General features: G+C 38.3%; 1 protein-coding gene across 1 annotated transcript in view; it reads left to right on the forward strand.

The window, feature by feature from the left end:
* Positions 1-25,599, forward strand: part of ZNF804B (zinc finger protein 804B) — a 578,621-nt gene that overhangs the window by 541,555 nt on the left and 11,467 nt on the right. The gene's annotated exons all lie outside the window — the stretch shown is intronic.

Below are 25,599 nucleotides of genomic sequence, written 5' to 3' on the forward strand. Positions count from 1 at the left end.
TAAGGCCCAGAAGAAACTCTCTGGTATTTTCACAAAGGCCAAGAACCTTTCCTTTGACTTTTCTGGAATCTCACTCTTCAATTCTGCCCAACTCTTACAATATTTACCTTCTTTTCACTCTTGTGACTTCTATGATCCAGTTTTACTATTGCCTAAAAGGATCAATAGAGAGACAAAGTGACTTGATGAGAGCCTCATTAACTCAACTGGTTGGTTGGAATATAGAAGACTCACTACTCAGGAAATCATCTTGCCCATATTGTGCTGAAAAAATTCATATAGTAAATAAACAAGTCAATCTATTTTTATAAAGGACAAGTTTCAGAAGGGGAGGGGATGTCAATGTGGTGAGAAGTTCCCTTGAGGGAGAAGGCAGCTGAGATAGAGAAGGGATCACTAAGTCAATGATGGTTGGAGGGATAGTTTAGGATGGGAGGTGTGTGCTGAAAGTAGATAAAGGACCAAACGTGATAGCCTCTCTGCATCTGTTTTGCAAACCATAATTCCCCAAATTAGAGAAAGAGTATGGGGGAAATTGTATGCCATAGATGCAGGGGAAGTGATGGGATGGGCTGGAGGGATACTGGGGACATTGGTGGTGGAAAATTGTGCACAGGCAGAGGGATGGGTGTTCAATCATTGCATGACTAAAACACAAACATGAAAGCTTTGCAACTGTATCTCACAGTGATTTAATTTAAAAAAAAAAAAGAAAAGAAAAGAATTTTCCTTGCATGCTACTCCTCCATGACAGAAGGATTCAGTTCAACTGTTGTCTTCATTCTATAAACTTCTGTTGATAGGTCAATTTAAGAAAATCATTCTTTACATTTTCAACAATACAAATGAAAAGAATTTCCCATAAATTTGAGACAAAAAGCAAGCAAACACAAAGACAAAAAAAAATTGAAACCAGTTTTTAATTTCTTCAGGACAGTTTCACTTTGACTTATAATGTTGAATTTTAATGTCTAGTAGCTTAAAACATCCCAGCATACTGTTGTTTTATGTATGTGAGTTTCATTCCAGCAATATTCAAGACAATGAAATTACATGATACTGGACTTGAGAAAGGAACATTTTGAACCCATATTATCTAGGTAGTTTGATAAATTTTATATATTCCAATATTTCCTGAGGCAACAAAACAGCATAAATAATGCTGTAAACATTCTCTTCTTTATTTTGATTCATCCTTATGACTAAGGATGAGGAATATAGTTATGTACAATGGAATAAAAACTAATGTAGCTAACAGGCTTAGTTAGGATTTCATTGCCAAAAAAGAAGCAACAGCAAAATTGAAAACTGGTTAAGAGCAGAGACTCACGAATTAGATAGGTCTATATATTTTCTTTTCCTAAACTGAATTTCATCAATATTACAAGGAGCAACTCTGTTTTAAAATGTGTAATTATATCTAAGGACTGCATTTCTAGATGTGTAGTTGCTGAGTCAGGAGAATGGTACATATAGAAATGTAATTGCTATTGCCAAATTATCCTCTGAAAGAAATCCAATAGCTTATATTCCCACCAAGAGTGAATAAAAGTATGCATTTCTTTTATGTACTCAAATGCCACGGACTGTTATAATATGCATTATCACTTTGTTTGATAGTGAAAACCAGGGGTTTCTTTTATGGTTACATTATCCTTTTTTAAAAAATAAGATTTAAAACTAAACCTTCTAAGAGCTTCTGAATTGCAATCTAAGAGTTTTATTTATAAAGACTATTTGAAGATAGAAAAATATACAGTGAATAATCTATACAATGTTAGAAAAAATGTGACCACAACTAAAAATAAACTTTGTTATAATAAGCTTTTCATTTTGCTCGAGCGGGGCCCTCCTGTTGATCGTCGATTTGCTCAAGCGGGCCCAGTAACGTCTCCATTGGAGACTTTGTTGTTACTGTTTTTGGCATATCGAATACTCTCGGTAGCTTGCCGGGCTCTCCGAGAGGGGCGGAGGAATCGAACTCGGGTCGGCCATGTTGGCCGCTTGTAAGGCGAACGCCCTACCCGCTGTGCTATCGCTCCAGCCCTGGTTGCTTTTGTTCTGTTGGATGTGGGCTAGTCTCTGTGGTGTGAAATGATATCTTATTGTTGGGGTTTTTTTTGAGCTTCATAACTTGTCCTCTTTATTTTTTTCATCTTTTATAATTTTATTTATTGCATCACCGTGAGAGCACAAAGCTTTCGGGTCTAAGTCTAGGTCATTCAATGAAACACCTGTACTTTCAACAGTGCCCATTCTCTACCACCAAAAACCCCAGTATACCCCATCCCATATCCTCCCCCTACCTGTGGGGCAGATGATTTCCAGATTACTCTCTCTCTCTACTTTGATCACATTCAATATTTTGACACCAGACCCACCATTATTATTTGAGATTTTACCCTAACACTCAGATCTGCTGAAGAGGAAACAGTAGACAATTTGTGTTCTATTGCTGGTTATGAAAAACATATGATGCTTCATGGCTGCACTAGGGCCATGTGATTTTGAAATCCCAAAATTTTAACACTTAAATCTGGAGGGATATCTGCCAAAAGCCACTGGGTTTCGAGATTTGCTCTTGAGTCTCTGGGATCATGGTCGTTGAGCAGCTTGATCAGTAGACAGAGAGACCATCCATGGGCGATGACTTGGGGTCTCGTTAGGATGGGGAAACCAGGACCGGCTCCACTCCCATCCTGTGAGGCCCAAAAAGTTTCGTCACTGCGGGTCCAGACCCTTTGGAGGATGATGGCCACTGAGCCGCCAAGGGGGAGCAGGTGGAGGGACAACACCCTTTCCCCCCTGGGGTGGCCTGACCCAGCCAGCAGGTCAATCTGTACCTGTGAGGTGAGTGCATCAGCAGCCTGATGGCGCCTTCAGACTTCCAGATATCCCAAAATTGCTGCTGTGCCTTTGGCCAGACCCCAAAAACTTGGGGCAAAGTTTACCAAGAAAGTAAACGGTCAAAAGTTAGGTATGTGGGAGACACACCCACAAACCACCTCTGACTCAGCTATATAATTGGAAGCATGGCCTTTCTGGTTCCTGGTGGAACTGCTTAATGGCCATGATCCCTGAGACTCAGAAACAAATCTCGAAACACAGAGGCTTTTGGCAGAAATGCATCTGGTCCCTGCAGTAGGTTACTGGTGCTGGGCCAACCCAGGTGGGAATAGGTTTCGTGCCTTGGCCTGTTCCCCCCAGCGGCCCAGTGGCCACCATCCTTCAGAGGCCACTGAACAGTAAGTTTTGGGCCCCCACTGACGAGACACGCAGGGCCTCATGGGAAGGGGGTGGAGCCAGACCTGTCCTCCCCACCCCAATGTGACCCTAACTCATCGCCCACAAACAGCCTTTCTGGCTCCTGATCAAGCTGCTTAGCAGCCATGATCCCAGAGACTCAGAAACAAATCTTGAAGCCCAGCGGCTTTTGGCAGAAATGCATCGGAACCCCACAGGACGTTACTGTCGCCTGACAAGCCCAGGGAGGAAAGGGTGTTGTCACTCTGCATTCTCCCCCTTGGCAGCTCAGTGGCCATAATACTCCAGAGGCCATTGGACAGTCAGGATTGGGCCCGCAGTGACGAAACTTGTTGGGCCTCACAGGATGGGGGAAAGCCAGGCCTGTCCTCCCCACCACAACGAGACCCTAAGTCATCACCCATGAATGGACTCTCTGGCTCCTGATCAAGCTGCTTAACGGCCTTGATCCCAGAGACTCAGAAACAAATCTCGAAACCCAGCAGCTTTTGGCAGAAAGGTGTCTGGACCCCGCAGTAAGTTACTGTCGTCATTGTTGGTTTGATCTATATCTCCCTGATGATTAGTGATGTAGAACATTTTCTCATGTGCCTTTTAGCCATTTGGATATCTTTGCGAAAGTTTCTGTTCATTTCCTAGCTCCATTTTTTGATGGGGTTGGGTGTTTTCTTCCTGTGGAGTTAAACCAGTACCTTGTGTATCCTTGATATCAACCCCTTTTTGGATGTGTATTTGGCGAATATCCTTTCCAATTCTGTAGACTGTCTTTGTAATTTGGTCACTGTTTCTTTTGAGGTGCTTCTTAGTTTAAGATAGTCCCATTTATCTTTCTCTGTTTTCACTTGCTTGGCCAGTGGCATGACATCTTTGAAGATACCATTAGCTTCAATATCATGGAGGGTTTTGCCAACTTTGTCTTCAATGAACTTTATGGATTCCGGTCTGATGTTGAGGTCATTAATCCATTTTGATCTTACTTTTGTGCATGGTATTAGGCAGAGATCTGAGCCCACTTTTTTGCATGTAGCGATGCAGTATTGCCAGCACAATTTATTAAAGAGGTTTTCAGTGCTCCACTTCACTTTTCTTGCCCCCTTATCGAAGATTATATGATCATATGCTTGGGAGGAGATGTCAGTATATTCAACTCTGTTCTATTGGTCTACAGTTCTGCCTTTGTTCCAGTACCATGCTGTCTTAGTTATTCCTGCTTTGTAGTAGAGCGTGAAGTTAGGGGGGTTGATTCCTCCCATTTTCTTTTTCCCAAGAATTGCTTTAGCTATTCATGGGGGCTTATTGTTCCATATAAATTTCAGGAGTTTTTGCTCCATTTCTTTGAAGAGTGTCATGGTATCCTTATAGGGATCACATTGAATTTGTACAGTGCTTTGGGTAGTATTGCCATTTTGACAATGTTAATTCTCCCGATTCATGAACAGGGGCTATTTTTCCATTTCCTCATGTCCTCTTTTATTTCCTGAAGTAGCGTTTTGTAGTTTTCTTTGTACAGGTCCTTTACTTCCTTAGTGAAGCTGATTCCTAGGTACTTGATTTTCTGGGGCACAATTGCGAACGGGATTGTTTTCTTCATGTCACTTTCTTCTCTTTCACTATTTGCGTATAGGAGAGCCATGAATTCTTGGGTATTGATTTTATAGACTACCACTTTACTATACAAGTCTATTGTTTCTAGGAGTTTCTTGGTAGAGGTTTTAGGGTTCTCTAAGTATAGTATCATATCATCTGCAAATAGTGAGAGCTTGATTTCTTCCTCCCCTACCTGGATGCCCTTAATATCTTTTTCTTGCCTAATCGCTATTGCAAGTACTTCCAGTACTATATTGAACAGTTGTGGAGAGAGTGGGCATCCTTGTCTTGTCCCTGATCTTAGGTAGAAGGCTCTCAGGTTTTCCCCATTGAGGATGATGTTTGCTGTAGGCTTGTGGTAGATGGCTTTAATTATGTTGAGGAAGGTCCCCTCTATACCCATTTTGGCTAGGGTTTTCATCATAAAGGGGTGCTGGATCTTATCAAATGCTTTCTCTGCATCTATTGATATGATCATATGCTTTTTATCTTTTCTTTTGTTGATATGGTGGATTATGTTGATTGATTTCCGAATGTTGAACCATCCTTGCATCCCTGGGATGAATCCTACTTGGTCATGGTGTATGATCTTTTTGATGAGTTGTTGAATTCTATTTGCTAGTATTTTGTTGAAAATCTTTGCATCCGTGTTAATCAGGGATATAGGCCAGTCGTTTTCTTTTCTTGTAGTTTCTTTGTTTCCTTTTGGTATTAGAGAGATATGGGCTTCATAGAAAATGTTTGGGAGAGTTTCTGTTTTTTTTTTTTTTTCAATTTCCTGGAAAAGCTTGAGAAGAACTGGCAATAGGTCATCTTTAAATCTTTGGAAAAATTCACTAGTGAATCCATCTGTACTTGGGCTTTTGTTTTTGGGAAGACTTTTGATTACAGTTTCAATTTTCTTGATGTTAATAGGTCTGTTCAGGTACTCTAGATCTTCTTGATTCAGCTTTGGGAGATGATAGGAATCCAGGAATTTATCCATTTCTTCTAGGTTCTCTTGTTTCATGACATACAGATTTTCAAAGTAGTCTTTGATGATCTTTTGAATTTCTTTGGTTTTTGGTGTGATATTCCCATTCTTATTTCTGATTCAATTTATAAGGGTTTTCTCTCTCTGTTTCTTTGTGAGTGTTGCTAGTGGTTTATCTATCTTATTTAGTTTCTTGAAGAACCATCTCTTGTTTTTACTAATCTTTCAAATTGTTTCTTTGGTTTCCATGTTGTTGATTTCTGCTCTAAGTTTTATGATCTCTTTCCTTCTGCCCAGTTTGGGCTCTTTCTGTTGATCCTTTTCTAAGATCTTGAGCTGTGAAGTCAAGTTGATTATGTGCGTTCTTTTTTCTGTCCTGAGATATGCTTGAAATTTTCCTTTAAAACCGCTTTTGCTGCATCCCATAAGTTCTGGTAGCTCGTGTATTCATTCTCATTTGTTTCCAAGTATCTTTTGATTTTTGTCCTTGACTTCCTTCCTGATCCACTCATTGTTCAGCATTGAGTTAATTTCCAGGTGTTTGATTTGGTTCTCCATGTCTGTGTGTGATTCACTTCTATTCTCAGTGCATCATGGTCTGAAAAGATTGTTGATACTATTTCTATCTTCCTGATTCTATTTAGGTATGTTTTGTGGCAAGGACATGTTCTATTTTTGAAAATGTTCCGTGTGCACTGGAGAAGAATGTCTATTCTTTCTTTTGGGGGTGTAAAGTCCTGTATAGGTCTATAAGCCTTTTCTCTTCTATTTCTTCTTTCAAAGCCATTGTTTCCTTGTTGAGTTTTGTTCTTCTTGATATATCCAGGGGTGATAAGGCGTTGTTGAAGTCTCCAGCTACTATTGTGTTGCTAGCAATGTCCTCCTTAAAATCTGTTAGCAGTTCTTTTAAATATTTAGCTGTTCCCTCTTAAGGTGTATATACATTTAAGAGTGTGATTTCTTCCTGTTGTACGTATCCCTTGATGAAGAGAAAATGGCCTTCGCTGTCCCTTCTAATCTTTTTCAACCTGAAATAAATGTTGTCGGGTACTAGTATGGCCACCCCAGCTTTTATGAGGGAGCTGTTTTCTTGCAGGATTGTTTTTCATCCTTTGACTTTGAGTCTGTGTTTGCTCTGGCTGTTGAGATGAGTTTCTTGTAGGCAGCAGAATGTTGGGTTCTGTCTCTGAATTCATTTTGCCACTCTATGTCTCTTAATTGGTATATTTAGACAGTTGACATTGAGAGATATTATTGTTACGGGGTTTTGTGTCATCTTTCTGTAAGTGTCTGTTGTGGTTGTAGGGTTTGTCTTGTCATATAGTAGAAAAATTTCAAAATTTGCTATAATATATGTTCAATCAAATTTTTGCTTCTCATAGAAGCATAAAATATTGAGAAAATAAAGTTAACATATAGGAAAAACATTTTGCATCGAAGTAAATGAAAAACTTAAAAATAAATTATTTCAAAAAATAAATTGTAAAATTTATTTATTCAGCCTGGTGTAGAAATTTTATTTTACATGGTGTAGAAATCAAGAGTTAACTTGAAACTGAAAATGTTACACATTTATGCCTTAAATTCATTGTTTTTCAAGTGTATTTCACTAAATTCTCAGCTTCTAAGAATCCAGCAATTAGCAAATAGGCATGCAAACTTCCCACAGTGCACTTAATGAATGAATTTATACTTTTGAAATTAAAAAACATGTTGAAAAAAATTTTAAGACTACTTATTAGTCTTATTAATAAAGTTACTTATTAATAAAAACAAAAAAGCCTAAAAACTGAACTTTTTTGGTTTTTCACATTTTATACTTCTTATTCTTGGAACACACATCCAGGCTTGTCCTTTTAAATTTGTCTTGGGGCTACACTCCGTGCCAGGTCTTACTCTTGGCTCTGCACTCAGGGATCACTGAAGACTATCAGCATACTGGAGATTGACCCCAGCAAGCACCTCCCTCACTATACTATCAGTGCACTTTCAACTGAACTATCTCACTTTCCTAATGTCTTTGCTTAGCAGTAGGACTATACAAAGACAAATAAAGTGTAGTAAAGAGCAGGAATCTCATATTTGCTTAGTGTTGGTCTTCTTGTGATGGTAGTTGTTTTCGTGAGCAATGCCAGTGATAACCATGAACTAAGGGATGGTTAGTATATTGTGCATTTAATAATTCTATGAAATTCTCCTCTTTGAGAAAACAAGTCAGGACTTTTTGTCGTTGTTGTAGTTATGTTTTAACAAAGTCAGGTTCAATTTAGACAAACTTTCTGCAAGAATTTGTATATGTTAAGCTTCGGCAAAATCAGCATCATAATAGAAATAATAAGTTATTGCAGCTATGCTGTCGGAGTTTCATTTATTGCTATTAGTTAAATACAATTTTTTCTCCCTCCACATAGTATTTTGTCATTATCCCACCTCTATCTTTTCTGAATATTTCCCTTTGACCTTACCTTGCATACAGCTGAACTTGGTTCAATGTCTAACACCCAGGTGGTCCACATTAAAATAGTCCTTGAGTTGTACATATTACATCCTCTGATATGATTTACTTACTTACTTATCCTAAACTAACAAAAACACAGTTGTTTCTCTCACAGGGATATGGTGAACATTCTCAAAAAGGGCAGGATACCAAATGTGGTGAGATAATCTGTATAAAAAAATAAATAAACATTGTTATTATAACTGAAAGCAAACTGATGAGAAATAAATTTGGGGCAGATCTGTTTCAATTAAGCTTTTGGTTGGTGTTTGTTTTGTTTTGGTTTTGTTTTCATTTTTTAAACATAAATCCACAGAAGGGCACATTTGACTCATGTACTTTAGTTGGCTAACAATTTTTCTTAAACAATATTTTAAGGAGAATACCATCTTCAATTTTTTAAGAGCATTATTATTTTTTCTCAAGATCTTTATGTGGATGTTGGCTATAATGACCTGAAAAGTCTTTCATAGCCTACTTTGCAGTCCTGTGACTTAGAGCTTGAAGAGGGAAATTTTCTATCTGAAAGCAGCAGTGCACTTGGTTGAACACTAATTGCAGCCATTTCTTTTGGCAACGTTTAGCAACTTTAGTAAATCTGACACTGGCGAATATTTACCAGTTTCCATTACCCAATGTCCAATTTGTCCAGTTCCTCTTACTGACAAAACCAGTTTTGAGAGTAAGTCTAAGCAAAAACTGAATTCCCCACATTCTTTACAAAGGTTACTTGATGCAGTAACAAAAGCTACGTTTATTTAGGGGTCAGAGATATAATACAGCAGGCAAGGGGCTTACCTTGCATGCAGCTGAGCTAGGCTCAATCTCCAGCACTCCAGATGGCCTCAGAGCACACCATCACTAGTTCCTGACTGCAAAGCCAGGAGTAAGCCCTGAGCCCAGAACATCAACAACAGTGGCAACAGATGATGTTTTAAAATTTAAAACAAAGTGAAAAGCACAGAGACAGGCTTTGCTCTTAGTTCTTTTCTCCACACTAGGAATGAAGCTTTGATAGCTGATTATTTCTCAGGATTGTTACAAAAATAGAACAAAACTAGTACTATATTTTATTTTTTTAAAAAAATTATTAGTGAAACGCCATGAAGTACAGTTGTATACTTACAAATTTTTGTGCTTGGGTTTCAGTTATGCAATGATGGAGTATCCATCCCTCCACCATGCCCATTCTCCAGCACCACTGATCCCAGTATCCCTCCCACACCCCATCCCCCACATCCAACCCCACCTCTGTGCCAGGGCGTTCCCTTTTGTTCTCCCTCAACTTTTGTATGCTGTGGTATGCAAAAGAGGCATTGAGTGGCAATCATGTTTAGTCTATAGTCTACTATCAGCAAGCATCTCCTATCCTGGGAGGATCCTCCCAACACCCTTTACTTGGTGTTCCCTTCTCTCTCTGAGCTGCCTCTTCCCTTAGCATGTGCGGCTGGCCTCCAAGCCATGGAGAGAATATTCTGATACTTATCTTGGCTATTCTTGGGTGTTAGTCTCCTATTTTGTTACTTTATATTCCCCAGATGAATGCAATCTTTCTATGTATTTCCCTCTCTTTCTAACTCATTTCACTTAGCATGATATTTTCCATGTAGTACCACCTGTCTGTAAATTTCATAACTTCATCTTTTCTAACAGCTACATAGTAGTCCATTGTGTAGATGTTTCTTTAACCAACCATCCATTCTCAGTCACTCGGTTGTTTTTTTTTTTCAGATTTTGGCTATTGTGAACAGTGCAGCAATGAACATAGAAGTGCAGATGTCATTTCGACTGTACTTTTTTGCCTCTCTGGGATATATTCCCAGGAGTGGTATTGCTGTTTCGAATGGAAGCTCAATTTCTAATCTTTTGACAATCATCCATACTGTTTTCCAAAAGGACTAAACCAGTCGACATAACCACCAGCAGTGAAGGAGAGTCCCCTTTCACCACATCCACGGCAACACCGGTTGCTTTTGTTCTTTTGGATGTGGGCCAGTCTCTGTGGTGTGAGATGATATCTCATTGTCGTTTTGATCTGCACCTCCCTGATGATTAATGATGTAGAGCATTTTCTCATGTACCTTTTAGCCATTCAGATTTCTTCTTTGAGAAAATTTCTGTTCATTTTGTCACCTCATTTTTTGATGGGATTGAATGTTTTCTTCTCTTGGAGTTCAACAAGTACTTTGTATATCCTTGATATCCACCCCTTATCAGATGCATATCTGGAGAATATACTTTTCCCATTCTGTATACTGTCTTTGTATTTTGGTCACTGTTTGTGTTGAGGTGCAGAAGCTTCTTAGTTTAAGAGATTCCCATTTGTCTATTTGTGTTTTCACATGCTTGGCCAATGGCGTGACATCTTTGAAAATACCGTTAGCTTCAATGTCATTTAGATTTTGCCAACCTTGTCTTCAATGTACCTTATGGACTTCAGTCTGATGTTGAGGTCCTAAATCCATTTTGAACTTACTTTCATACATGGTGTTAGGCAGAGACCTAAGCCCATTTTTTGCATGTAACTGTCCAGTTTTGCCAGCACAATTTGTTAAATAGGCTTTCCTTGCACCATTTCACATTTCTTGCTCCCTTATCAGAGATTAGATGATCATATGTTTGGGGGAGATGCTATTAAATTCAAACCTGTTCCATTGGTCTGCAACTTTGTCTTTCTTCCAGTACCATGCTGTTTTAATTATTACTGCTTTGTAGTAGAGTTTGAAGTTAGGGAGGTTGATTCCTCCCATTTTCTTTTTCCGAAGAATTGTTTTAGCCATTCGTGGGGGCTTATTTTTCCATATGAATTTCAGGAGTGTTTGCTCCATTTCTTTGAAGAGTGTCATGGGTATCGTTATAGGGATTACATTGAATTTGTACAATGCTTTGGGGAGTATTGCCATTTTCACAATGTTAATTCTTCCGATACATGAGCAGGGTATATCTTTCCATTTTCTCTTGTGCTCTTTTATTTCCTGAAGTATTATTTTGTAGTTTTCTTTATACAGGTCTTTTACTTCTTAAGTTAGGCTTATTTCTAGATACTCCACTTTCTGGGGCACAATTGTGAATGGGATTATTTTTTTCATGTCACTTTCCTCTCATTATTTGCACATAGGAAAGCCATGAACTTTTGGGTATTAATTTTATAGCCTGCAACATTACTATAAAAGTCTATTGTTTCTAGGAGTTTCTTGGTAGGGGTTTTAGGGTTCTCTATGTATAGTATCATATGATTTGCAAATAGTGAGAGCTTGATTTCTTCCTTTCCTACTGAATGCACTTATGAAAATCTGTTAGCAGTTATTTTAAATATTTAGCTGTTCCCTCATTAGGTGCATATACATTAGGTGCATATACATATCTTTTTCTTGCCTAACCGCTATTGCAAGTATTTCTAGTACTATATTGAACAGCAGTGGAGAGAGTGGGCATCCTTATCTCATCCCTGATCTTAGGGGGAAGGCTCTCAGCTTTCCCCCATTCAGGATAGGCTTGTGGTATATGGCTTTAACTATATTGAGGAAAGTCCCCTTTATCCCCATTTTGGCAAGGGTTTTCATCATAAACAGGTGCTGGATCTTGTCAAATGCTTTCTCTGCATCTATTGATATGGTCATGTTTTTTATCTTTTATTTTTTGATATGACATGTTATGTTGATTGATTTCCCGAATGTTAAACCATCTTTGCATCCCCAGGATGAATCCCGCTTGGTCATGGTGTATGATCTTTTTGTTGAGTTGTTGAATTCTACTTGCTAGTCTCTTGTTGAGAATCTTTGCATCTGTGTTCATCAGGGATATTGGTCTGTAGTTTTCTCTTCTTGTGATGTCTTTGTTTCCTTCAGGTATTAGAGAGATATGGGCTTCATAGAAACTGTTTGTAACTGGCATTAGGTCCTCTTTAAATATTTGGAAAATTTCACTAGTGAATCTATCTGTACGTGGGTTGTTTTTTTGGGGGAAGACTTTTGATTACAGTTTCAATTTCCTTGATGTTAATAAGTCCATTCAGGTACTCTAGATCTTCTTGATTCAGCTTTGGGAGATGATAGGAATCCAGAAATTTATCCATTTCTACTAGGTTCTCTTGTTTCATGACATACAGACTTTCAAAGTAGTCTCTGATGATCTTTTGAATTTCTTTGGTTCCTGTTGTGATATCCTCCTTCTCATTTCTGATTCTTTTTATTAGGGTTCTCTCTCTCTTTCTTTGTGAGTATCGATAGTGGTTTATCTACTTTGTTTATTTTCTCGAATAACCAGGTCTTGTTTCATTGATCTTTCAGATTTTTTTTATTGGGTATCCATGTAGTGATTTCTGCTCCAAGTTTTATGATCTCTTTCCTTCTCGCTGATTTAGGCTCCTTTTGTTAGTCCTTTTCAAAGATCTTGAACTGTGAAGTCAGGTTGTTTATGTGAGCCCTTTCTTCCTTCCTTAGAAATGCTTGCAGAGCTATAAATTTCCCCCTTAACAGGGCTATAGCTGCATCACATAGTTTCGGGTAGCATGTGTCTTCATTTGTTTCCAGGTATATATATTTGATTTTGTCCTTGACTTCCTTCTAAACCCACTGGTTGTTCAGCATTGAGTTCTTTAATTTCCAGGTGCTTGATTTGGTCCTCTGTGTCTCTGTGTGATTCGCTTCTCTCTTCAGTACATTATGGTCTGAAAAGATTGTTGATACTATTTCTATCTTCCTGATTCTATTGAGGTATGTTTTGTGTCCTAGCACATGCTCTATTTTCAAAAATGTTCCATGTGCTCTGGAGAAGAATGTGTATTCTTTCTCTTTGGGGTGTAAATCCCTGTACAGATCTTTAAGTCCTCTCTCTTCTATTTCTTTCTTCAAAGCCAATGTTTCCTTGTTGAGTTTTGTTCTTGGTCATCTATCCGCAGGTGAAAGGCGATGATGAAGTCTGTGGTTACTGTTCTGTTGCTAGCAATGTCCTCCTGAAAATCTGTTAGCAGTTGTTTTAAATATTAGCTGTTCCCTCATTAGGTACGTATACATTTAAGAGTGTGATTTCTTCCTGTTGTACTTATCCCTTGATTCTGATTGTTCAGATGTGTTTCTTGTAGGTAGCAGAATGTTGAGTTCTGTCTCTGAATCCATTTTGCCCCAATGTGACTCTTAATTGGTTAATTTAGACTATTGATGTTGAGAGATATTATTTTTATGGGGTTTTGTGTCCTCTTTCTGTAAGGGTCTGTTGTGCTTATAGGGTTTGTCTTGTTTTATAGTTTATCCTTTATCCCTTCTTTTAGGTTTGGTGTTGAATCTATGAAGTTCCTGAGCTGCTGTTTATCCACAAAATAATTTACCTTTCCTTCGAGTCTGAGTGAGTGTTTAGCCGGATAGAGTATTCCTGGTGAAGCATTCATTTCAGTGATTTTTTCACTATATCGCACCATTGCCTTCGAGCTGGAGTGTTTCCTCTGATAGCTCTGTTGTGAATCTAAGGATTGCTCCTTTGTATGTGATTTCCTTCTCTGACTTTCCTGCTTGCAGTATTGTGTCTCTATCTGCAGCATCCATGATTCTAACTATGATATGTCTTGGAGTGTTTTTGTTAATGTCTCTTTTAGCTAGCACGCTTCAGGCTCCTTGAATCTGAATGGCTGCATTGTCCAGGTCTGGGAACTTTTCAGTAATGATTTGTTTAACCATGGCTTTTTCACTGTGTTTGTTTCCCTGACCTTCTGCTACTCCAATAATTCTAATGTTGTTATTCTTGGAATCATCTCCTAGGACTCTGATTCTCTCTGGAGCTATTTTGAGGTCTCTTTCCATTCTTTGTTGCCTGTTGGCTTCTTGCATTTGATCTTCCAGCTCACTGATTATGTCTTCAGCTGTGGTCATTCTACTCTTGAGGGCACAGATTGAGTTTATTTAATTCATCTACGGAATCTTTTATTCATGACAGTTCTGTTCGTAGCTTTCCATTTGTTCCTCTCATTTTTCCCCATATTTTCATTGTTTCTTTCATGGACTCCTTTAATTTACTGGATATCTGTCTGACTGTTTCATTGAATTTATTAAACATCTTCATGACTTCATACCTGAATTCTTTCTCAGAGAGGTCCCTTAGGTTGTAGCACCTACTGTAGGTTTCTGGACTCTTTTCATTGTCCTCCCCTTGTGGTGGGGATATGCGTTGTGTCTTCATGTTGGTGTGGATGTATGGAGACTGAGATCTTATATGATATTTCTGGGTATGAGTAAATTGCCTAGGTCACTGTCCCAAAGTTAGGCCACACCCACTTCTACAGAAGCCACTCCCACTTCTGAAGAGGCCACGCCTCTGCAGGTACCTGGTGAGTGTGGGGGGATACAACCTGGGGAAGGAAGAAGACCGGACACAGTGTTGGGGCAAACAGGAAGAGGCTCAAAGGTGTTGCGCGTCCCAGTATCCTAGAGGACATCTGGGGCGCATACGTGGAGAAAGCCAAGTCTCGGGTTCGAATACTGACTGACTGGGGGGGAGGAAGAACATCACGGGTCCTAGAGGACTACTGGGGCACATATTTGGAGAAAGCCAAGTCGTGGGTTCGAATACTGACTGACCTGGGGGAGGAAGACTGGACACAGTGTTGGGGATGAACAGGAAGAGCCTCAGGGATGGTGAATGTGCCAGGGTTCTAGAGGACGCCTGGGTCATGTATGCGGAGAAATTCAAGTCCCAGTTTTGAATCTATTATACTATTTTAGACGAAATTTAAAACAGAAAGAAGATAAGATTTTAGACTTCTTAGTGAATATACATATTGCCTACCTCATTACTGACTGATTTCTCCAGATACTATTTACTACTTATTCTAAAATGCTATTTTATAGAAATAATAGAATTCGAGTTTAGGTTTATACGAGTCTAATTTCTTTGATTTCTTATTTATGCCCTTTTCTCTATTTTAAAGCCTGGCAAGCTCCCCGTGACATATTCGATATGCCAAACACAGTAACAACAAAGTCTCCAATGGAGACATTACTAGGCCTGCTCGAGCAAATCGATGATCAACGGGAGGGCCTTTACTTTTACTTTACTTTAATAGTCTCTTATCAAATACAGTTCTATTTCTGAACAGCATTTAGGTAAAAAATTGATAAAAATTATTTAAAACATCTTTTAAAAATAACACTTTTCCTTCATTAAGAATGTCATGGTTTCACTTCCACCTTTTCCCCTTGGCAGCAGCATGGTGACCACCATCTTTCAGAGCCTATTGGACAGAGAGGTAAGAGCTTGCAGTGACAAGAGGTGCGGGGCCTCACAGAATGGGGGATAAAACCGGCCTTACCCCTGCCCTGATGAGACCCCGAGTTGCTGCCCACAAACGGCTTCTCTGGCTCCAGAACGGCTGTGCTCCCAGAAGCACACAACCCAATCTCGGGACCCAGTGGCTTTTGGCAGAAATACCTCCACACTTGATTACTAAAATATCAGAAATCCAAAATTGTGTGGCCACAACAGTGACCGCGTGACATCATATGCTCTTCATTATTAGCAATAGGAAACAATTTATCTAATGATGCCTTTTCGGCAGGTTTGATTGTTGGGGGAAAAATCCAAATAATTGTGGGTCTTCTGTCAAAAAATTGGATGTAATCAAGGTAGAGAGAGAGTAAAGTGGAAATCATCTGCCACACAGGCAGGGGGAGGTGTGGAATGGGGGATATGCTGAGATTCCTGATGGTGGAATATGTGCACTGGTGAAGAGATAGATGGGTGTTTGATCATTGTATGACCGAGACTTAAGCCTGAAAGCTTTGTTAACTGTTCTCACAGTGATTCAATAAAAAAGAAAAAATAAATGAAAGAAAGAAAGAAAGAAAGAAAGAAAGAAAGAAAGAAAGTTGTGGTTTTCAGATATGTTAAGATTAAATACTTCTGCTTGTGGCATTCTCAGGAGACATTCCTGATCCTAAATTGAGTATGAAAAGGGGAAAGAGTAGAGGTAGAAATTGAAAGTAATTTGGAAAATTAATAACATGTTAGATTGCACAAGATACTGAATACAAGAATTTTTTCTTAAAGAAATAGCTGAATAGCCAGGTCAGAATGTGATAGGTGGAGTTCTTCTAATTAAAAGAGGAGGACATGGTGGTGGTGGTGGTGGGGGGGGAATACAATTCACAACTGGGAGGGAAGATTGCAAAGAAAATAATAACTTACCAAATAAATGCTGCATCATAACTGCATCATACAATCTCCTGGGAAGGCAGACCTTGGCCATGGGATTCACTTAAGATTTCTTTTTTTAAAATCATGGCTTAGTGGGGAAAAACATTAATTTTCTAAAACTTTTCTGTAATAAATATGATATATTCTTTTTATCCTTATAAATAGGGATATTGATATGATATTGATATGATATCCCCATGATATTCTCTCCTGTCCAGCTCCCCATCTCTGGGGTGTGGGTGGCAGTATTACATATAGAAAAACCTGGCCATGCTGCACAAGAATGCAATTATTTTGAGATCTTACTAAAACTATTAGTATAATCAAATGTTTGTAAAAACTATGTTTTTCACTTACTTATTTAAAAAATGCATCTCTCCAAACCTGAACCTATTTTCTGAATTTTAATAATCCCCTATTGTACATGGGAATATATTACTCATATACAAGTGTGTTATTATCACCCAGTGAAAATGGAGAGGGATAGAAATGAAAATCCCTGCAACTTCTACTTTCATACTTGCTTGAAAAGCATGTCCCATTTCTCATCCCAAATAACTTCCTTGTAATATTGTTAATCATTTCATATAATAGTCACCAAAAATACCTATGTGATAGAGTATTGCCTATCATTGTAACTGATTTAGTAATGCTTAAAAAGGCATTTCATAGGCGTTTGCTGTGTCAGGTTGAAGAAAATAAATAAACCTTTCGATAAAACCAAATAAGGCTAATCTTAACTATTATTATAAGAGCTAGAGTGTGGAGATATCTCCTGAGAAGTGGTAAATCCTCTATAATTTCCCACTTGACGTTTGAGGATTCTCAGGAAACCCTGGAGTTTGAAGAAGAAGGCATTGGGATTTGGTTAAGGCCTTTATTTTAAGTATCGTAGTATTTGCCTTTCCCAAATACAGGGAGGTATTCCCTGGTTACTTTTGATTACAAACACACTTTCACATGAACTATATGTCATGCTGTCTTAGATCTAGAAACATTCCCCAAACAAACAATAGTATCTTCAGACCTGGCTCTATCTTTCCTCAATATAAGGCCCAGCTTGGAAATCAGTCCAGAAATGTAACAAGATTAAAAAATCTTCTTATATTGATGTTGGAACTACAGTGGGCTATCCTGGTTAAAATTGCAGCTATTCTTATTATAGAAAGAATTCTCCAGTTCTTGTTAACAAGAATTTAATTTAGTATATGTTAAGAGGAGAATGAAAACAGAATAGCAACCCCAGGTTTATTTATTCTTCCCTCACCCCCATCCCACCTCTTTAGCTTGTTTGTTACATATTGGCCCTGGAACAGGAAATCTCACCAGAGGGAAAGTTCAGATGCATTCATTCTGAACACAGTGGGGATTCATACAGATTAAGACCAAACTCTAGTTTCTGAAAATGGAGACTTTGAAACTAGAGGTACCCTCAATGATCTGAAATCATAGGCCAAGCAAACTGATACAAAGATAAACAATGGGAGTATATCAAACTAAGAAGCTTCTGCATAGCAAAAAAAAAAAACAATGGTGAGAATAAAAAGACACCTCCCCAAACTGGAAGGCAATCTTTGTATACCATTCATCATTTGATAGTGAAGATATCTAAAGCAATAATAGAGCTCTATAAATAAACAAAAAGAAATAAACCAACTCCATATAATAGTGGAGAGGAAGAGAATATATGCAAATTGTCAAAAGTTATCTGGAAAAAATGCTCTGCATCACAACATTGAGAATGCTGTCAATCATCAGGAAGACGAAAATCAAAGCAACAATGATGAAACATAACACACAAGGGAGGCTGCCACATATCACAAAGAACAGAAACAAACATTGTTGGCATGGAGTGGGAAAAAGGAACTCTTCGTTCACTGCAGATGGGAATGTCAATTGGTCCAACCTTTTTGGAAAATTACTTGGCTGTAAGAAAAAAGGGAAGCATAAAATTTGTTGCCAAGTGGATGGTGCTGGAGAGTATTTTGAGTGAAGTTAGGAGAGGGACAGACACAGAATAATCTCTCTCATCTGTGAGAAAAGAAGAAACAATAAAAAGGGTAATAACAAATGTCCAAAGGCAACAGAAACTTTTCACAAGGTGGAAGGTAGGGACACTGCAACAATGGTGGAGGGGAGCAGATACCTGGTTGGAGAGTATGGTGCTAGAATAGCTCATGTATGAAACCTTACTAGCAATTTGTAAAACACAGTACCTAAAATAGAAAACTTTAAAAGAATAGTTTATTTCACTCTCTGAGTAAAATTACCAGATCACATGAAAGATAACGAAATTCGCACACCCCGCCCCCCCCCCCCCCCGCCAAGGAAAATGAAGGAACTTTATTTTTTTTGTTTTTATTGAATCACTGTGAGATACAGTTACAAACCTTTCATGATTGAGTTTCAGTCATACAATGATAGAACACTGATCCCTCCACCAGTGTACTTTTTCGGCCACCAATATCCCCAGTATCCTTCCCCACAGTCCCACCTCTCTCCCTGCCTTTATGGCAGACAACTTCCCTCTTTCTCCCTACTTTTGGACATTATGGTTTGCAATATAGACACCGAGAGGCTAACATGTTTGGTCCTTTATCTACTTTCAGCTCACATCTCCCATCTCGAGTGATCCCTCCAAACATCATTGACTTAGTGATCCCTTCTCTATCCCAGTTGCCTTCTCCCCCATCTCATGAGGAAGTCATGGAGCAATCTTCCTGGTCCTTGTCTCTACTGTCCTTGCATGTTAGTCTCATTGCAGTACCGTTTACAATAGCCACAATCTGGAAACAACCTGGGTGCCTGAGAACAGAAGGCTGGTTAAAGAAACTTTGGTATAGCTACACAATGGAATACTTTGCGGTTGTTAGGAAAGATGAAGTCATGAAATTTGCTTTTAAGTGGATGGATGTAGAGAGTATCATGAATCAGAAAGGGAAGGACAGACAGAGAATGACTGCACTCATTTGTGGAACATAAAATATGAGACTAGTACATTTCATTTTAATGGAAATACACGTGAAACATAATAAAAACTTTTTAATTTAATTCTGACATCTCTTTTGGGGTGGAGGAATGCAGGGTCACACCCAGCAGTACTCATGGCTTATTCCAGACTCTTCCTTCAGGAGCCTCTGCTGAGGGCTTGGGGTTCAGGGTACAATATGTGGTGCCGAAAGTTTAAACCCAGATCAGACATATTAACACAAGCTCCTGTTCACTATGACATTCTCTAGACCCTAATACTTATATCTTAACCATACTGTTTCTCAAAGTATATTATCTCTGGTTCTAATGATTGTTAAAGATATTCTGTATTATTTTTATAAAAATATTTATGAAGAGTGAAAAATAATCCTGAAATAAACTTTTAATTTCACTAATAGCAACTTTATAAGCATCTATAGTTTTACATAGATTCTTCTTATTGGTAATTTCTTTGAAGAGAATTAGCCGTTCTCTTTATTCTCGTCAAAATTATTTTTTTGGTTTCTCTTTTGGTTTAGATCAAGTCATTTAACCTTTCTAGGTTTGTTTTTCATCTATAAAACAAGGTTAATAACATTGACCTTTTTGCACTGAGGTTTTTCTCTACTGTGAAGATAGTACCCCGAGATCTAAAGATGGAAGTAAGATGAAAGGAGTTATTTTATTTCTTAGAGAAAAGTATAGACACACTTGAGCAAATTCGTTTCACATGTGAGTTCTGCTTCAGTGCAGTTGAAGGGAGAGTGGTTACTGCACTGGGCAGATGTTCACACACATGTTCCAATTGGTAAGCGATCATATTGGGAGTATTGCTATTCGAAACACATAGAGACTCACTGACCTGATCAATTTGCCTCCTCATTTATTTATTCACAGTTGAATTCAACTTGCAATGCATGTGCCAAGCATACTTGATGGAAGGTAGGGAAATGAATATTGCAGGGTTTCTGCTTTTTGAAAATGAACTGAGGAGAAAATTAAATTTCAAATATTACATAAATGCGTTTTATCAAATATATCTGATAAGCCTTACTCACTCATTGCAGAGGAAAGAGAAAATGCATTGTGGAAGACAGAGATGGTACATTAGAACTGCTTTTCTTTCTTAAAACCTCATCATCAGTTCTGTTGAGTTGCTTAGATCTGGGTCAGATCATTTTGAGGATAGACTATTTGCCATTTCTTTTAAAAAAATTTTTTTTTAGAAAAAGAAGAAGAAAGTAAGAGCATGAATCAGTTTTCTTTATTTTCTCTAGTAAGTCTAGGTGTCCAGTCTATCACTCTCTTCTGATTAGGGTCTTGTTAGAACTATTATCCCCTAGTACAATAAGTTTGAAGAAAAAAATCAAATAATAAGAAAAATCTGACAGCAAGACATGCTGTAATCCAAAATTTACAGTCTCTTCGATTGTACATATATGGTCTTGGGCTTAAGTAAATAATAGACGCTTCACTTAAATTTAAGTTATTCCAAATAAGAATAAAGAATGTTCTTATCATATCCTCACCGTTCATTATTTATCCAAGAAATATCAGTATTTCTTGTTCCTCATGCTTCTCAAAATTGCATAAAATCTGAATATTTTTAACCCCCCAAAATGAAATGGTTTGGTATCATAGAAAATTTTCTATCTACATGGTATAAGTGTTTAATATATGATCTTCACTAGCTCAATTATTATTTGCATAGACTTTTAAGGTAAGAGCTGATTATTTGTAAAATTACAAATATGTTAAATAAATATAGGAAAATTGAGTAATTTCCTAAGAATTTCAAATCTAGTTAATACAGACACACACAACAAAGACTTGCAAAAACCTTTTTTTTTGAAGGGTAGAGAGAGCACACCTGGCTGTGCTCAGGGGTTACTTCTGTCTCTGTGCCCAAGGATCACTCCTGGCAGTGCTCAAGAGGACCATGTGTGGTGCTAGGTGTTGAATCAAGGTCAGTTGTATGGAAGGAAGTTCTTTAATCTATGTACAATCTCTTACTACACACACACACACACACAAAAACCCAAAAACCTCTTAATTCTTTGAACCAGATTGTCTATATTCAAAACCTCTGAATAGAAGTTCTTTAATCTATATACAATCTCTTACTCCACACACACACACACACACACACACACACACACACACACACACACACACACAAAACCCAAAAACCTCTTAATTCTTTGAACCAGATTGTCTATATTCAAAACCTCTGAAAATTAGATGCTTACAAACAAAAACTCCCTCCGCTGTTAACTACTACTCTTTCTCTTTCCTCCAGGTCCTTCCAGTTTGGGTAAACAACTTCCTTTCTCTAACTATTTTCACCCTACGGATAAGCAAAATTTGGAGTTTCTTATAGTTAATTTTAAATATGAGTGGTGTCCTAGATCTTTGACTTAAGATAGAGCTTTTTTGATTTAAAAAGATTTTATTTCTGGAAATAACTCAAACTAGAAGTCTTCATGGTAATGGTTTCTTGTTGACTCACACTGCCTCTGTTAACCTTAGATCTACATGACAAAGAGACATAAACTGGAAGTTAAAAGCAAAAAAGCCTGCTTTGAACACCTTGTAGAAAGTCTATCTGAATCTTTGGGGGAAGCTTTATATTTCACTCTACGCATGTGCTTTTCTGCCAATTCTGGTATCTGTTTCAATTCTACATTGGTCTTGATTAGTTGATTTTTTTTCTAATTTTTTGGCCATATTTTCTTGCTTCTTTGCATGCTATATATTTATTGATTAGATATTAGAGGTTGCTACTTTTTTCTTGATTTTCTATTTTTGCATTTCTATAAATATGCTTGAATATGGTTCTAACTTCAGTTAAATTCTTTGGAATCCTGTTTATGCTTTTGTTTATTATTTATTTTTTGTTATATTTGAACTAAGACTCAAATCTTAGTCTCCACTAAAGCAAGACTGCCCTGAATTTTAGACTCAGTACCTTATGTTTTTCTGGCTGGTAGAAGCTGTTAGTTTTGGTGAGAACATATACCAATTCTAGCCCTGTAAGAATGCTAGACACTATTTCCTTTGACTTCCTCATAACAGTAATTCTCCTTCTCCACCTCCATTCTGGCTTTGTTTTTTCCAAGTACTTTCAAAGAACATTAATTTCTTTATCTTCCTTGAAAAATAATTGGTTTTCATATTGCTATATTCCTGTTACAGGTAAGAGTTAGTGGTTGTTTGTTATTGGTTGAAAGAGACAGAATTCTCAGTCATTTTTGCTTGTTTGTTTTGGGTACCCATTGCTCATGGCTTATACCTACTCCTGTGTTCAGGAATCACTCCTGGCAGTACTTAGGGGACCACATAGGGTGTTAGGGGTTGAATCCGTGTCTGCTCTGTGCAAGACAACAAACACCCTACCCAACAAACCATCACTCTGGCCCCAAATTCTCAGTCATGTTTATAATTTAAAAATAGGATGACTGCCCTGGAATCTAGTATGCTAATAAAATAGATGCATCTGAGGATTTCAAACAAAATCCCAGTCTTGAGAGTCAAGTATCAGATAATGTAAATAAAATAATCCATTTCTCCCAAGCTACTTATATTTTGCAAAGCGATAGCACAGCGGTAGGGCATTTGCCTTGCACACAGCCAACATGGCCGACCCGAGTTCGATTCCTCCGCCCCTCTCGGAGAGCCCGGCAAGCTACCGAGAGTATCTCGCCCGCACGGCAGAGCCTGGCAAGCTCTCAGTGACGTATTTGATATGCAAAACACAGTAACAACAAAGTCTCCAATGGAGACGTTACTGGGCCCGCTCGAGCAAATCGACGAACAACGGAAGGGCCTTTATTTACTTTACTTATTAATAATATAGTAGAGAAAGATACTGTAGAGAATTTTATGTTCAGAAGCAACAAAATGGTTAGTAAAAAAAAAGTTTTTTCTTCTTTAGAAAAGCAACTTCATCTTTTTGACATTTTTTTTTCATTTTCATTTCATCATCCTGTTAATCGTCGATTGCCTCGAGCAGGCCCCAGTAACGTCTCTTTCATCCTGGCCCTGAGATTATATTCAAGGCTATTTAGGAGAATGAGACCCATCATTGTTACTGGTATTTGGCATATTTGGTACGCCACGGGGAGTTTGCCAGACTCTGCCCTGTGGGCAGGCTACATTTGATAGCCTGCAAGTTTGTCCAAAGTAGGAATGAGACAACAAGTTGTCATAAAAAAAAGTTATGATAAGATGTCGCGCGGCCGCGTGGTTCCAGGATCGGGATTTTATAGTCTCTGAGTCTTGGCCGCTGATGGGATTACACGGCGCTAGGGGGCAAGGTGGTGGGTGTGACCCCCGCCTGCTAGAATTTGGAGGATCTGGATGGAAGATGCTCGACTCCAATCCAAGTAGGCTTGGAGGTCTCGGCCCCGGAACCCGCATGGCTTTGTCCCTCTGCCAGTACCTTCATGTGTGCGGAGAGTGGTCTCAGCATGTGGTGGCTGGTCCTGGAGGTCTTCGGCTGCCGGAGCCCCGGTCGGGGCGGGGAGGAAAGCTCAACCCGCTCCCCTCCAAGGGGTCCCGGCGAGGGACACCCAGGCGCGGGGGCAAAAGACTGCACTGTTCTCGTCCGGGATCGGGATTTTATAGTCTCTGAGTCTTGGCCGCTGATGGGATTACACGGCGCCAGGGGGCCAGGTGGTGGGTGTGACCCCTGCCTGCTGGAATTTGGAGGATCTTTTTGACATAGTATAGTGTAGTATCTTTTTGACATAGTTGAATTATATTTTATGTGAGCCTCTAAACTGTGCTAATGATTTCCAAGTGGTCTTTACAGTAGGTAAGCCTTCACTGCAAGAAATAGTGAGTTAGAAGGTAAGTGGGAATGGCGATTTTACAAGCTTCTCTCTGTGTTAGGATCAAGGTGATCTTTAAATACCTAACTCTCCACTGTCTATGAGCTTGAAAGAATTGTTGATCTTGTGTTCTCCTGATTACATATGAGCCATCATTTTTCAAGATATAAATATTCTGAAATTTTTATCAAACTTGAATTCGCATCAACCTCACAGTTCTTCCTGTATTTTATCTAGTTCTGTGAAACACTTGTTTGTGTTTAGAGTATTCTCTTTAAAAATTACTTCACAGCTCAAACACTTAGCCCAGATGCAGTAATAATGGCCACCATCTCCTGTGTATGTTTTCCATCCAGATTAAGCAATAATCACTTAAGATTTTGGTCATGTCTGTATGGGTGGGGAATAATCTACCTCAATTGATAGAGATGTTGTTGTTGACATCCTAGGAAACATCTTTTATTATACTTGAGTTGGAAATTGGAAACAAATTACACGAATACAGTTTTAGGCAGTTTAAAATCACTTTGTATAGGTTAAGTGAGGTTAATCTTCAAATACACTTTCAATTCAGGATCAAGTCCAAACTTCAAAATATTCATTTGATTTTGACTGTCTCTCAATTTATTCAATTGCATTGGGTATGCTTAGCAGAGATTCTGAAGTAGAAATTCAAACAGGTAATGAACAGCAATTTATTTGTATATAAGCCAATTGTTTTAGGAAAAAGTTTAGTTAAAATAAGTAGTTTGTTAATTTGAAACAAATAAGTCTAAGCATCTAGCTGGAGTTTAAATCCCTGCCTTCCTTTTTAATCTTCCTAAATACATTATAAAAATTCTGCTTTAGGTAAATCCTCCCATGCCCTCCCCCAAAAGGGAATTAAGAATCACATTTAGAACTTTAAACCAAATAAGATTAACAGATACTCTTTACCAAAACTCATTTCATCTGACTTAATTAATATCAGTTTTCACAAATAAGAATGCTTTCCAAATAGGACAATGAATAAAGGACTAAAGGTGTTCCTTCATGCCCATTCATACATTATCCATGTCTTACTTGCATTTTCATGGCCACACAGATGATTACAGTTGTGTAACTATGGTAGTCCCAGCAAGTATCGAGGTCCAACTTTGCATTGCATTTCTGTAGTAAATGTGACAAGCTTTGATAAATAACCTCATTGAAAGCTAGATTTATGTTGGAACCGAGAATATCATTTGATGGAGAAGATATTTCATTCTCCCTTTCCAAAGAGTTAACCACAGTTGCTATAACAAACTTTAATC

Source organism: Sorex fumeus, unplaced genomic scaffold (assembly GCF_029834395.1).
Source record: "Sorex fumeus unplaced genomic scaffold, SorFum_2.1 ptg000037l, whole genome shotgun sequence".
Classification (NCBI taxonomy): Eukaryota; Metazoa; Chordata; class Mammalia; order Eulipotyphla; family Soricidae; genus Sorex; species Sorex fumeus.